Raw genomic sequence first — 10,604 nt, forward strand, 5'->3', positions numbered from 1 at the left:
CATGTACCGAAGAGTTCGCAGTTCCGGGTATTGATGCTTTTGCAAGCATGTTTGTCCCCCGCCACAAATTCGCCGTTGAACACAGTGTTCACTTTGAGGTTCTGATGTTTCCTCAAGGCGCCTCGTACATACTCCAGCACAATGGTCCCCGCATCCTCGAGGAAGTTGCGCGGCTCGATATAGTTCGAATTTAACACTGCACCAGTTAATACGCGGGTATCGAACGCAGTGCCTATTTCGCGCCACAAAAGTCCTGTGCTCGAATGTCCAGCACCTTCATGCACGAAACGTCCGCGCAACGAATATTTTAGTCCTTCGAGATGAGCGATTCGAGCAACCAGCGATTGCTGAACACCGATCGATAATCGCGGGCGTTTCACTCGGCTGTGTTCTTCCAACGATTCGATGCACTCGTTGCACCGTTCTTCCCACGCGAGGTATTCTTCCTGTGAAATCAATCGCGCAGATTGATCCAACAATTGGCGTTCTACTTGCGCGAATTCTCCCATGGTTGTAAATGAAATATGTCTTTTCCTCGCAACACGTTGCAACGATTTGAGGCTTTGTGCAGTTTAGAGTGCGCTTTTTAAGACTGATACCATGGTTTGGTATCTCTGCCTAACTCTTTTGGCGTACCCCCTCTCTCGAATGCACCGCGTGCAAAAACGACGATCCGTCCCAGCATGGTTCTGTGCAGTTTCTACCGATACAGCATAATTCTTTCTATGATTCGCGCGTATGACGAATTAGCGCGCAAAATCATCCGACACAGTTTCTGCTGACGCCGCATAATTCTAAGATTCGGCGCTTTCACAGATATTATATTACATTCAACACGTGTCGAGACTTTTATCCTTGAAGGTGGGGCTCAAATTACATACAATCGCGCGATATGCTGCGATGTTAAGATTGGAAAACATTATGGAAAAATTGGTAGCTTTAAAATAAAATGCTGTGGTGGGGGAGGCAATTGCACCTCTATTTAAGCCGAGCTCTTGGACGCTATTCCATCAATCGCTCAGTAGCCTCAGTGACTTTGACGGAACAGACGGTACTCCGTAAAAAATATAGTGCACATCAAAATGTACAAACACAGCTTAAACGATTCATCCTGCGCAGCCGGCAACGATCGTGGGTTTCCAAATAAATGTGAACAACAGCAGCAACAACTACATCATCATCAACAATCCAATATGAGGTATGTACACGTTACTATACACTTTTCATTTACTTCATTCACTGTAAACGCAAAACGACCGAAGTATCAATTTCATGTACTTGTTTCTTACAGTTCTGGATCCGTATCGCTAAAAACGATGAAAACATCGAAACCATCAATCGTACGGATCCTGGGGCGTGATTATCCACTGACTGCAACAGCTTATAAACGTCTAACTATAGGAATTCGCATTGGTATGGATTTGTGTCACGTTGAGATCGTCATAGCCGACAATAAAGGCAGCGAGTTAAGCTTTTCAATGTCTACGTGGAAGCTCCTGCTACAAAACGAGGTGGACATACTCCAACGATTACGCAGCAACGCAACATCGCCCCAAACTCACATTATAATTGATCATTTACGACTAGAGTTCACGCGTATGCATGATGATCAACTTATTAAAATCACCGATAATCGCGTTGTCATATATATGACTGAAGCCACGATGTGTAAATTATTCGCGTACAATCATTGCATTGAACATATGTATACGTGGCTAACTGAAAATATGTACTCTGTAAGCAGTAAATATGCCGCTTTCGTAGACGTTCTACGTAGCGCTACCGCGCCAACAGATTATGTAAAATTAATTTCTGAAAGCGAACACTTCGAACAGCATTCATTGATTGATTGTGAATTGTTAGCATGTGCAATCAATCATATTGTGCATGATGCTCGTAGTAAAAAATGTTAAATTATATTCTTTTATGATTTTTACCATTTCATTCATCCATCATTCTCCCCGTCATCTAATTTTAAGATTCCGCATTTCTGTGTTACATTTCATTCTTCGCGCCGCCAAGTGACATCACCCTGCACGGCTGCTCCAGAGGAGTCGAATTACGCGAGATCGCGCGATACGCAGCGACGTTAAATCGGAACGCTTTGAAATACTGTTAGCTTTAGAATGCATGCGATTCTATCCCCTATGTAGTGGTGTCTCTTTCCCTCCTAGAATTTTAACTTTAAAGTAATGCTCCGTCTCTTTCCCTCGAAGACGCGGTGTCGAGAAACGCCGATCTTTCCCGACATCGTCCGAAACAATTTCTGATAAAATTTCTCATAAAAATAAATTATTATACGCCGACGTTGTGTGTGTGTGTGTGTGTGTGTGTGTGTGTGTGTGTGTGTGTGTGTGTGTGTGTGTGTGTGTGTGTGTGTGTGTGTGTCACATATGTGACGCTCCGTTGGTTTCGCTATATGTACCATTCGGAAAAGACTAATGTCAGAGACGGCGTTTGGGGGAGTTGGTTAGGCGGCTGACTCGTACCGCGGAGGTCTTGGGTTCGAGCCCCGTCGCCCCGAGAAGTTTTTTCATTTATATTAATATCATAAAATTAATATTTCCTTCCTTACCGACAGTCTGTTGTACCACGCTCCAGAGTAGCACCTTCCTTACCGACAGTCTGTACCACGCTCCAGAGTAGCGCACCGTCACCCCGCGGTTCCTCCTCCTCCTCCTCCTCCTCCTCCTCCTCCTAGATGATACCCCCGCACCGTCACCCGCGGTTCCTCCTCCTCCTCCTCCTCGATGATACCCCCCACCACTCCGCCATCTCTATGACGTCATCCGCCGCCAGCCCGCCGACAAAAACACAAATTTTCAAATTTGAGTTTCAAGGTCATGATCATGACCTTGAAACACAAATTTGAATTAGAATCCCCCTTGTCTTACTACTTGGAGACAGTGACTGTTTAACGAAGAGACGCAGAATTTTCGGACGTGCCTTGAAAGGCCTGCACCTCTTATTTGCAACTTTAAGGCGATGCCTTAAATGCTGAAATTTAGTATACCTCTTTCCACTTCATGTTCTCCTGATATATTGGCCAAAATCTGGCGAAAATTTTCAGAATGCACAAAATTGGGTTTTGTAACAGGAGAACATGCCGTCGAAAGCGATGGCACAAAGTAACGTCTCCGGAAAGCAAATCACATAGCGAGAAGTGGCGCAGATGTTTGGGGACAGTGACTGTTTAACGAAGAGACGCAGAATTTTCGAACGCCTCTTGAAAGGCCGCGCCTCTTATTTGCAACTTTAAGGCGATGCCTTAAATGCTGAAATTTAGTATACCTCTTTCCACTTCATGTTCTCCTGATATATTGGACATAATCTGGCGAAAATTTTCAGAATGCACAAAATTGGGCTTTGTAACAGGAGAACATGCCGTCGAAAGAGATGGCACAAAATAACGTCTCCGGAGAGCAAATCAAATAGCGAGAAGCGCAGATGTTTCGAGACAGTGACTGTTTAACGAAGAGACGCAGAATTTTCGAGCGCCTCTTGAAAGGCCTGCGCCTCTTATTTGCAACTTTAAGGCGATGCCTTTGCAGCTGAAATTTAGTATACCTCTTTCCACTTCATGTTCTCATGATATATTGGCCAAAATCTGGCGAATATTTTCAGAATGCACAAAATTGGGTTTTGTAACAGGAGAACATGCCGTCGAAACCGATGGCACAAAGTAACGTCTCCGGAGAGCAAATCAAAGAGCGAGAAGTGGCGCAGCTGTTTCGAGACAGTGACTGTTTAACGAAGAGACGCAGAATTTTCGAACGCCTCTTGAAAGGCCGCGCCTCTTATTTGCAACTTTAAGGCGATGCCTTAAATGCTGAAATTTAGTATACCTCTTTCCACTTCATGTTCTCCTGATATATTGGACATAATCTGGCGAAAATTTTCAGAATGCACAAAATTGGGCTTTGTAACAGGAGAACATGCCGTCGAAAGAGATGGCACAAAATAACGTCTCCGGAGAGCAAATCAAATAGCGAGAAGCGCAGATGTTTCGACTATTTAACGAAGAGATGCAGAATTTTCGAACGCGCCTTGAAAGGCCTGCGCCTCATATTTGCAACTCTAAGGCGATGCCTTTGCTGCTAAATTTTTAGTATACCTCTTTCCGCTTCATGTTCTCCTGATATATTGGCCAAAATCTGGCGAAAAATTTCAGAATGCACAAAATTGGGTTTTGTAACAGGAGAACATGCCGTCGAAAGAGATGGCACAAAGTAACGTCTCCGGAAAGCAAATCAAAGAGCGAGAAGTGGCGCAGATGTTTGGAGACACTGACTGTTTAACGCAGAGACGCAGAATTTTCGAACGCCTCTTGAAAGGCCTGCGCCTCTTATTTGCAACTTTAAGGCGATGCCTTTGCAGCTGAAATTTAGTATACCTCTTTCCACTTCATGTTCTCATGATATATTGGCCAAATTCTGGCGAAAATTTTCAGAATGCAGAAAATTGGGTTTTGTAACAGGAGAACATGCCGTCGAAAGCGATGGCACAAAGTAACGTCTCCGGAGAGCAAATCAAAGAGCGAGAAGTGGCGCAGCTGTTTCGAGACAGTGACTGTTTAACGAAGAGACGCAGAATTTTCGAACGCCTCTTGAAAGGCCGCGCCTCTTATTTGCAACTTTAAGGCGATGCCTTAAATGCTGAAATTTAGTATACCTCTTTCCACTTCATGTTCTCCTGATATATTGGACATAATCTGGCGAAAATTTTCAGAATGCACAAAATTGGGCTTTGTAACAGGAGAACATGCCGTCGAAAGAGATGGCACAAAATAACGTCTCCGGAGAGCAAATCAAATAGCGAGAAGCGCAGATGTTTCGACTGTTTAACGAAGAGATGCAGAATTTTCGAACGCGCCTTGAAAGGCCTGCGCCTCATATTTGCAACTCTAAGGCGATGCCTTTGCTGCTAAATTTTTAGTATACCTCTTTCCGCTTCATGTTCTCCTGATATATTGGCCAAAATCTGGCGAAAATTTTCAGAATGCACAAAATTGGGTTTTGTAACAGGAGAACATGCCGTCGAAAGAGATGGCACAAAATAACGTCTCCGGAGAGCAAATCAAATAGCGAGAAGCGCAGATGTTTCGAGACAGTGACTGTTTAACGAAGAGACGCAGAATTTTCGAGCGCCTCTTGAAAGGCCTGCGCCTCTTATTTGCAACTTTAAGGCCATGCCTTTGAAGCTGAAATTTAGTATACCTCTTTCCACTTCATGTTCTCCTGATATATTGGCCAAAATCAGGCGAAAATTTTCAGAATGCACAAAATTGGGTTTTGTAACAGGAGAACATGCCGTCGAAAGAGATGGCACAAAATAACGTCTCCGGAGAGCAAATCAAATAGCGAGAAGCGCAGATGTTTCGACTGTTTAACGAAGAGATGCAGAATTTTCGAGCTCCTCTTGAAAGGCCTGCGCCTCATATTTGCAACTTTAAGGCGATGCCTTTCATGCTAAATTTTTAGTATACCTCTTTCCGCTTCATGTTCTCCTGATATATTGGCCAAAATTAGGCGAAAATTTTCAGAATGCACAAAATTGGGTTTTGTAACAGGAGAACATGCCGTCGAAAGCGATGGCACAAAGTAACGTCTCCGGAAAGCAAATCAAAGAGCGAGAAGTGGCGCAGATGTTTGGAGACACTGACTGTTTAACGCAGAGACGCAGAATTTTCGAACGCCTCTTGAAAGGCCGCGCCTCTTATTTGCAACTTTAAGGCGATGCCTTAAATGCTGAAATTTAGTATACCTCTTTGCGCTTCATGTTCTTCTGATATATTGGCCAAAATCTGGCGAAAATTTTCAGAATGCACAAAATTGGGCTTTGTAACAGGAGAACATGCCGTCGAAAGAGATGGCACAAAGTAACGTCTCCGGAGAGCAAATCAAAGAGCGAGAAGTGGCGCAGCTGTTTCGAGACAGCGACTGTTTAACGAAGAGACGCAGAATTTTCGAACGCCTCTTGAAAGGCCTGCGCCTCTTATTTGCAACTTTAAGGCGATGCCTTTGCAGCTGAAATTTAGTATACCTCTTTCCACTTCATGTTCTCCTGATATATTGGCCAAAATCAGGCGAAAATTTTCAGAATGCACAAAATTGGGTTTTGTAACAGGAGAACATGCCGTCGAAAGCGATGGCACAAAGAAACGTCTCCGGAGAGCAAATCAAAGAGCGAGAAGTGGCGCAGCTGTTTCGAGACAGTGACTGTTTAACGAAGAGACGCAGAATTTTCAAACGCCTCTTGAAAGGCCTGCGCCTCTTATTTGCAACTTTAAGGCGATGCCTTTGCAGCTGAAATTTAGTATACCTCTTTCCACTTCATGTTCTCATGATATATTTGCCAAATTCTGGCGAAAATTTTCAGAATGCACAAAATTGGGTTTTGTAACAGGAGAACATGCCGTCGAAAGCGATGGCACAAAGTAACGTCACCGGAAAGCAAATCAAAGAGCGAGAAGTGGCGCAGATGTTTGGAGACACTGACTGTTTAACGCAGAGACGCAGAATTTTCGAACGCCTCTTGAAAGGCCGCGCCTCTTATTTGCAACTTTAAGGCGATGCCTTAAATGCTGAAATTTAGTATACCTCTTTCCACTTCATGTTCTCCTGATATATTGGCCAAAATCTGGCGAAAATTTTCAGAATGCACAAAATTGGGTTTTGTAACAGGAGAACATGCCGTCGAAAGCGATGGCACAAAGAAACGTCTCCGGAGAGCAAATCAAAGAGCGAGAAGTGGCGCAGCTGTTTCGAGACAGTGACTGTTTAACGAAGAGACGCAGAATTTTCAAACGCCTCTTGAAAGGCCTGCGCCTCTTATTTGCAACTTTAAGGCGATGCCTTTGCAGCTGAAATTTAGTATACCTCTTTCCACTTCATGTTCTCATGATATATTTGCCAAATTCTGGCGAAAATTTTCAGAATGCACAAAATTGGGTTTTGTAACAGGAGAACATGCCGTCGAAAGCGATGGCACAAAGTAACGTCACCGGAAAGCAAATCAAAGAGCGAGAAGTGGCGCAGATGTTTGGAGACACTGACTGTTTAACGCAGAGACGCAGAATTTTCGAACGCCTCTTGAAAGGCCGCGCCTCTTATTTGCAACTTTAAGGCGATGCCTTAAATGCTGAAATTTAGTATACCTCTTTCCACTTCATGTTCTCCTGATATATTGGCCAAAATCTGGCGAAAATTTTCAGAATGCACAAAATTGGGTTTTGTAACAGGAGAACATGCCGTCGAAAGCGATGGCACAAAGTAACGTCTCCGGAAAGCAAATCACATAGCGAGAAGTGGCGCAGATGTTTGGGGACAGTGACTGTTTAACGAAGAGACGCAGAATTTTCGAACGCCTCTTGAAAGGCCGCGCCTCTTATTTGCAACTTTAAGGCGATGCTTTTCATGCTAAATTTTTAGTATACCTCTTTCCGCTTCATGTTCTCCTGATATATTGGCCAAAATCTGGCGAAAATTTTCAGAATGCACAAAATTGGGCTTTGTAACAGGAGAAAATGCCGTCAAAAGAGATGGCACAAAATAACGTCTCCGGAGAGCAAATCAAATAGCGAGAAGCGCAGATGTTTCGAGACCGTGACTGTTTAACGAACAGACGCATAATTTTCGAGCGCCTCTTGAAAGGCCTGCGCCTCTTATTTGCAACTTTAAGGCCATGCCTTTGAAGCTGAAATTTAGTATACCTCTTTCCACTTCATGTTCTCCTGATATATTGGCCAAAATCAGGCGAAAATTTTCAGAATGCACAAAATTGGGTTTTGTAACAGGAGAACATGCCGTCGAAAGCGATGGCACAAAGTAACGTCTCCGGAAAGCAAATCAAAGAGCGAGAAGTGGCGCAGATGTTTGGAGACAGTGACTGTTTAACGAAGAGACGCAGAATTTTCGAACGCCTCTTGAAAGGCCGCGCCTCTTATTTGCAACTTTAAGGCGATGCCTTAAATGCTGAAATTTAGTATACCTCTTTCAACTTCATGTTCTCCTGATATATTGGCCAAAATCTGGCGAAAATTTTCAGAATGCACAAAATTGGGTTTTGTAACAGGAGAACATGCCGTCGAAAGCGATGGCACAAAGTAACGTCTCCGGAGAGCAAATCAAGGAGCGAGAAGTGGCGCAGCTGTTTCGAGACAGCGACTGTTTAACGAAGAGACGCAGAATTTTCGAACGCCTCTTGAAAGGCCTGCGCCTCTTATTTGCAACTTTAAGGCGATGCCTTTGCAGCTGAAATTTAGTATACCTCTTTCCACTTCATGTTCTCATGATATATTTGCCAAATTCTGGCGAAAATTTTCAGAATGCACAAAATTGGGTTTTGTAACAGGAGAACATGCCGTCGAAAGCGATGGCACAAAGTAACGTCTCCGGAAAGCAAATCAAAGAGCGAGAAGTGGCGCAGATGTTTGGAGACACTGACTGTTTAACGCAGAGACGCAGAATTTTCGAACGCCTCTTGAAAGGCCGCGCCTCTTATTTGCAACTTTAAGGCGATGCCTTAAATGCTGAAATTTAGTATACCTCTTTCCACTTCATGTTCTCCTGATATATTGGCCAAAATCTGGCGAAAATTTTCAGAATGCACAAAATTGGGTTTTGTAGCAGGAGAACATGCCGTCGAAAGCGATGGCACAAAGTAACGTCTCCGGAAAGCAAATCAAAGAGCGAGAAGTGGCGCAGATGTTTGGAGACAGTGACTGTTTAACGAAGAGACGCAGAATTTTCGAACGCCTCTTGAAAGGCCGCGCCTCTTATTTGCAACTTTAAGGCGATGCCTTAAATGCTGAAATTTAGTATACCTCTTTCAACTTCATGTTCTCCTGATATATTGGCCAAAATCTGGCGAAAATTTTCAGAATGCACAAAATTGGGTTTTGTAACAGGAGAACATGCCGTCGAAAGCGATGGCACAAAGTAACGTCTCCGGAGAGCAAATCAAAGAGCGAGAAGTGGCGCAGATGTTTGGAGACAGTGACTGTTTAACGAAGAGACGCAGAATTTTCGAACGTGCCTTGAAAGGCCTGCACCTCTTATTTGCAACTTTAAGGCCATGCCTTTGAAGCTGAAATTTAGTATACCTCTTTCCACTTCATGTTCTCCTGATATATTGGCCAAAATCTGGCGAAAATTTTCAGAATGCACAAAATTGGGTTTTGTAACAGGAGAACATGCCGTCGAAAGCGATGGCACAAAGTAACGTCTCCGGAGAGCAAATCAAAGAGCGAGAAGTGGCGCAGCTGTTTCGAGACAGTGACTGTTTAACGAAGAGACGCAGAATTTTCGAACGCCTCTTGAAAGGCCTGCGCCTCTTATTTGCAACTTTAAGGCGATGCCTTTGCAGCTGAAATTTAGTATACCTCTTTCCACTTCATGTTCTCATGATATATTGGCCAAATTCTGGCGAAAATTTTCAGAATGCACAAAATTGGGTTTTGTAACAGGAGAACATGCCGTCGAAAGCGATGGCACAAAGTAACGTCTCCGGAAAACAAATCAAAGAGCGAGAAGTGGCGCAGATGTTTGGAGACAGTGACTGTTTAACGAAGAGACGCAGAATTTTCGAACGTGCCTTGAAAGGCCTGCACCTCTTATTTGCAACTTTAAGGCGATGCCTTAAATGCTGAAATTTAGTATACCTCTTTCAACTTCATGTTCTCCTGATATATTGGCCAAAATCTGGCGAAAATTTTCAGAATGCACAAAATTGGGTTTTGTAACAGGAGAACATGCCGTCGAAAGCGATGGCACAAAGTAACGTCTCCGGAGAGCAAATCAAAGAGCGAGAAGTGGCGCAGATGTTTGGAGACAGTGACTGTTTAACGAAGAGACGCAGAATTTTCGAACGTGCCTTGAAAGGCCTGCACCTCTTATTTGCAACTTTAAGGCCATGCCTTTGAAGCTGAAATTTAGTATACCTCTTTCCACTTCATGTTCTCCTGATATATTGGCCAAAATCTGGCGAAAATTTTCAGAATGCACAAAATTGGGTTTTGTAACAGGAGAACATGCCGTCGAAAGCGATGGCACAAAGTAACGTCTCCGGAGAGCAAATCAAAGAGCGAGAAGTGGCGCAGCTGTTTCGAGACAGTGACTGTTTAACGAACAGACGCATAATTTTCGAGCGCCTCTTGAAAGGCCTGCGCCTCTTATTTGCAACTTTAAGGCCATGCCTTTGAAGCTGAAATTTAGTATGCCTCTTTCCACTTCATGTTCTCCTGATATATTGGCCAAAATCAGGCGAAAATTTTCAGAATGCACAAAATTGGGTTTTGTAACAGGAGAACATGCCGTCGAAAGAGATGGCACAAAATAACGTCTCCGGAGAGCAAATCAAATAGCGAGAAGCGCAGATGTTTCGACTGTTTAACGAAGAGATGCAGAATTTTCGAGCGCCTCTTGAAAGGCCTGCGCCTCATATTTGCAACTTTAAGGCGATGCCTTTCATGCTAAATTTTTAGTATACCTCTTTCCGCTTCATGTTCTCCTGATATATAGGCCAAAATCAGGCGAAAATTTTCAGAATGCACAAAATTGGGTTTTGTAACAGGAGAACATGCCGTCGAAAGCGATGTCACAAAG

The sequence above is a fragment of the Andrena cerasifolii genome, chromosome 1 (genome assembly GCF_050908995.1).
Source record: "Andrena cerasifolii isolate SP2316 chromosome 1, iyAndCera1_principal, whole genome shotgun sequence".
NCBI lineage: Eukaryota > Metazoa > Arthropoda > Insecta > Hymenoptera > Andrenidae > Andrena > Andrena cerasifolii.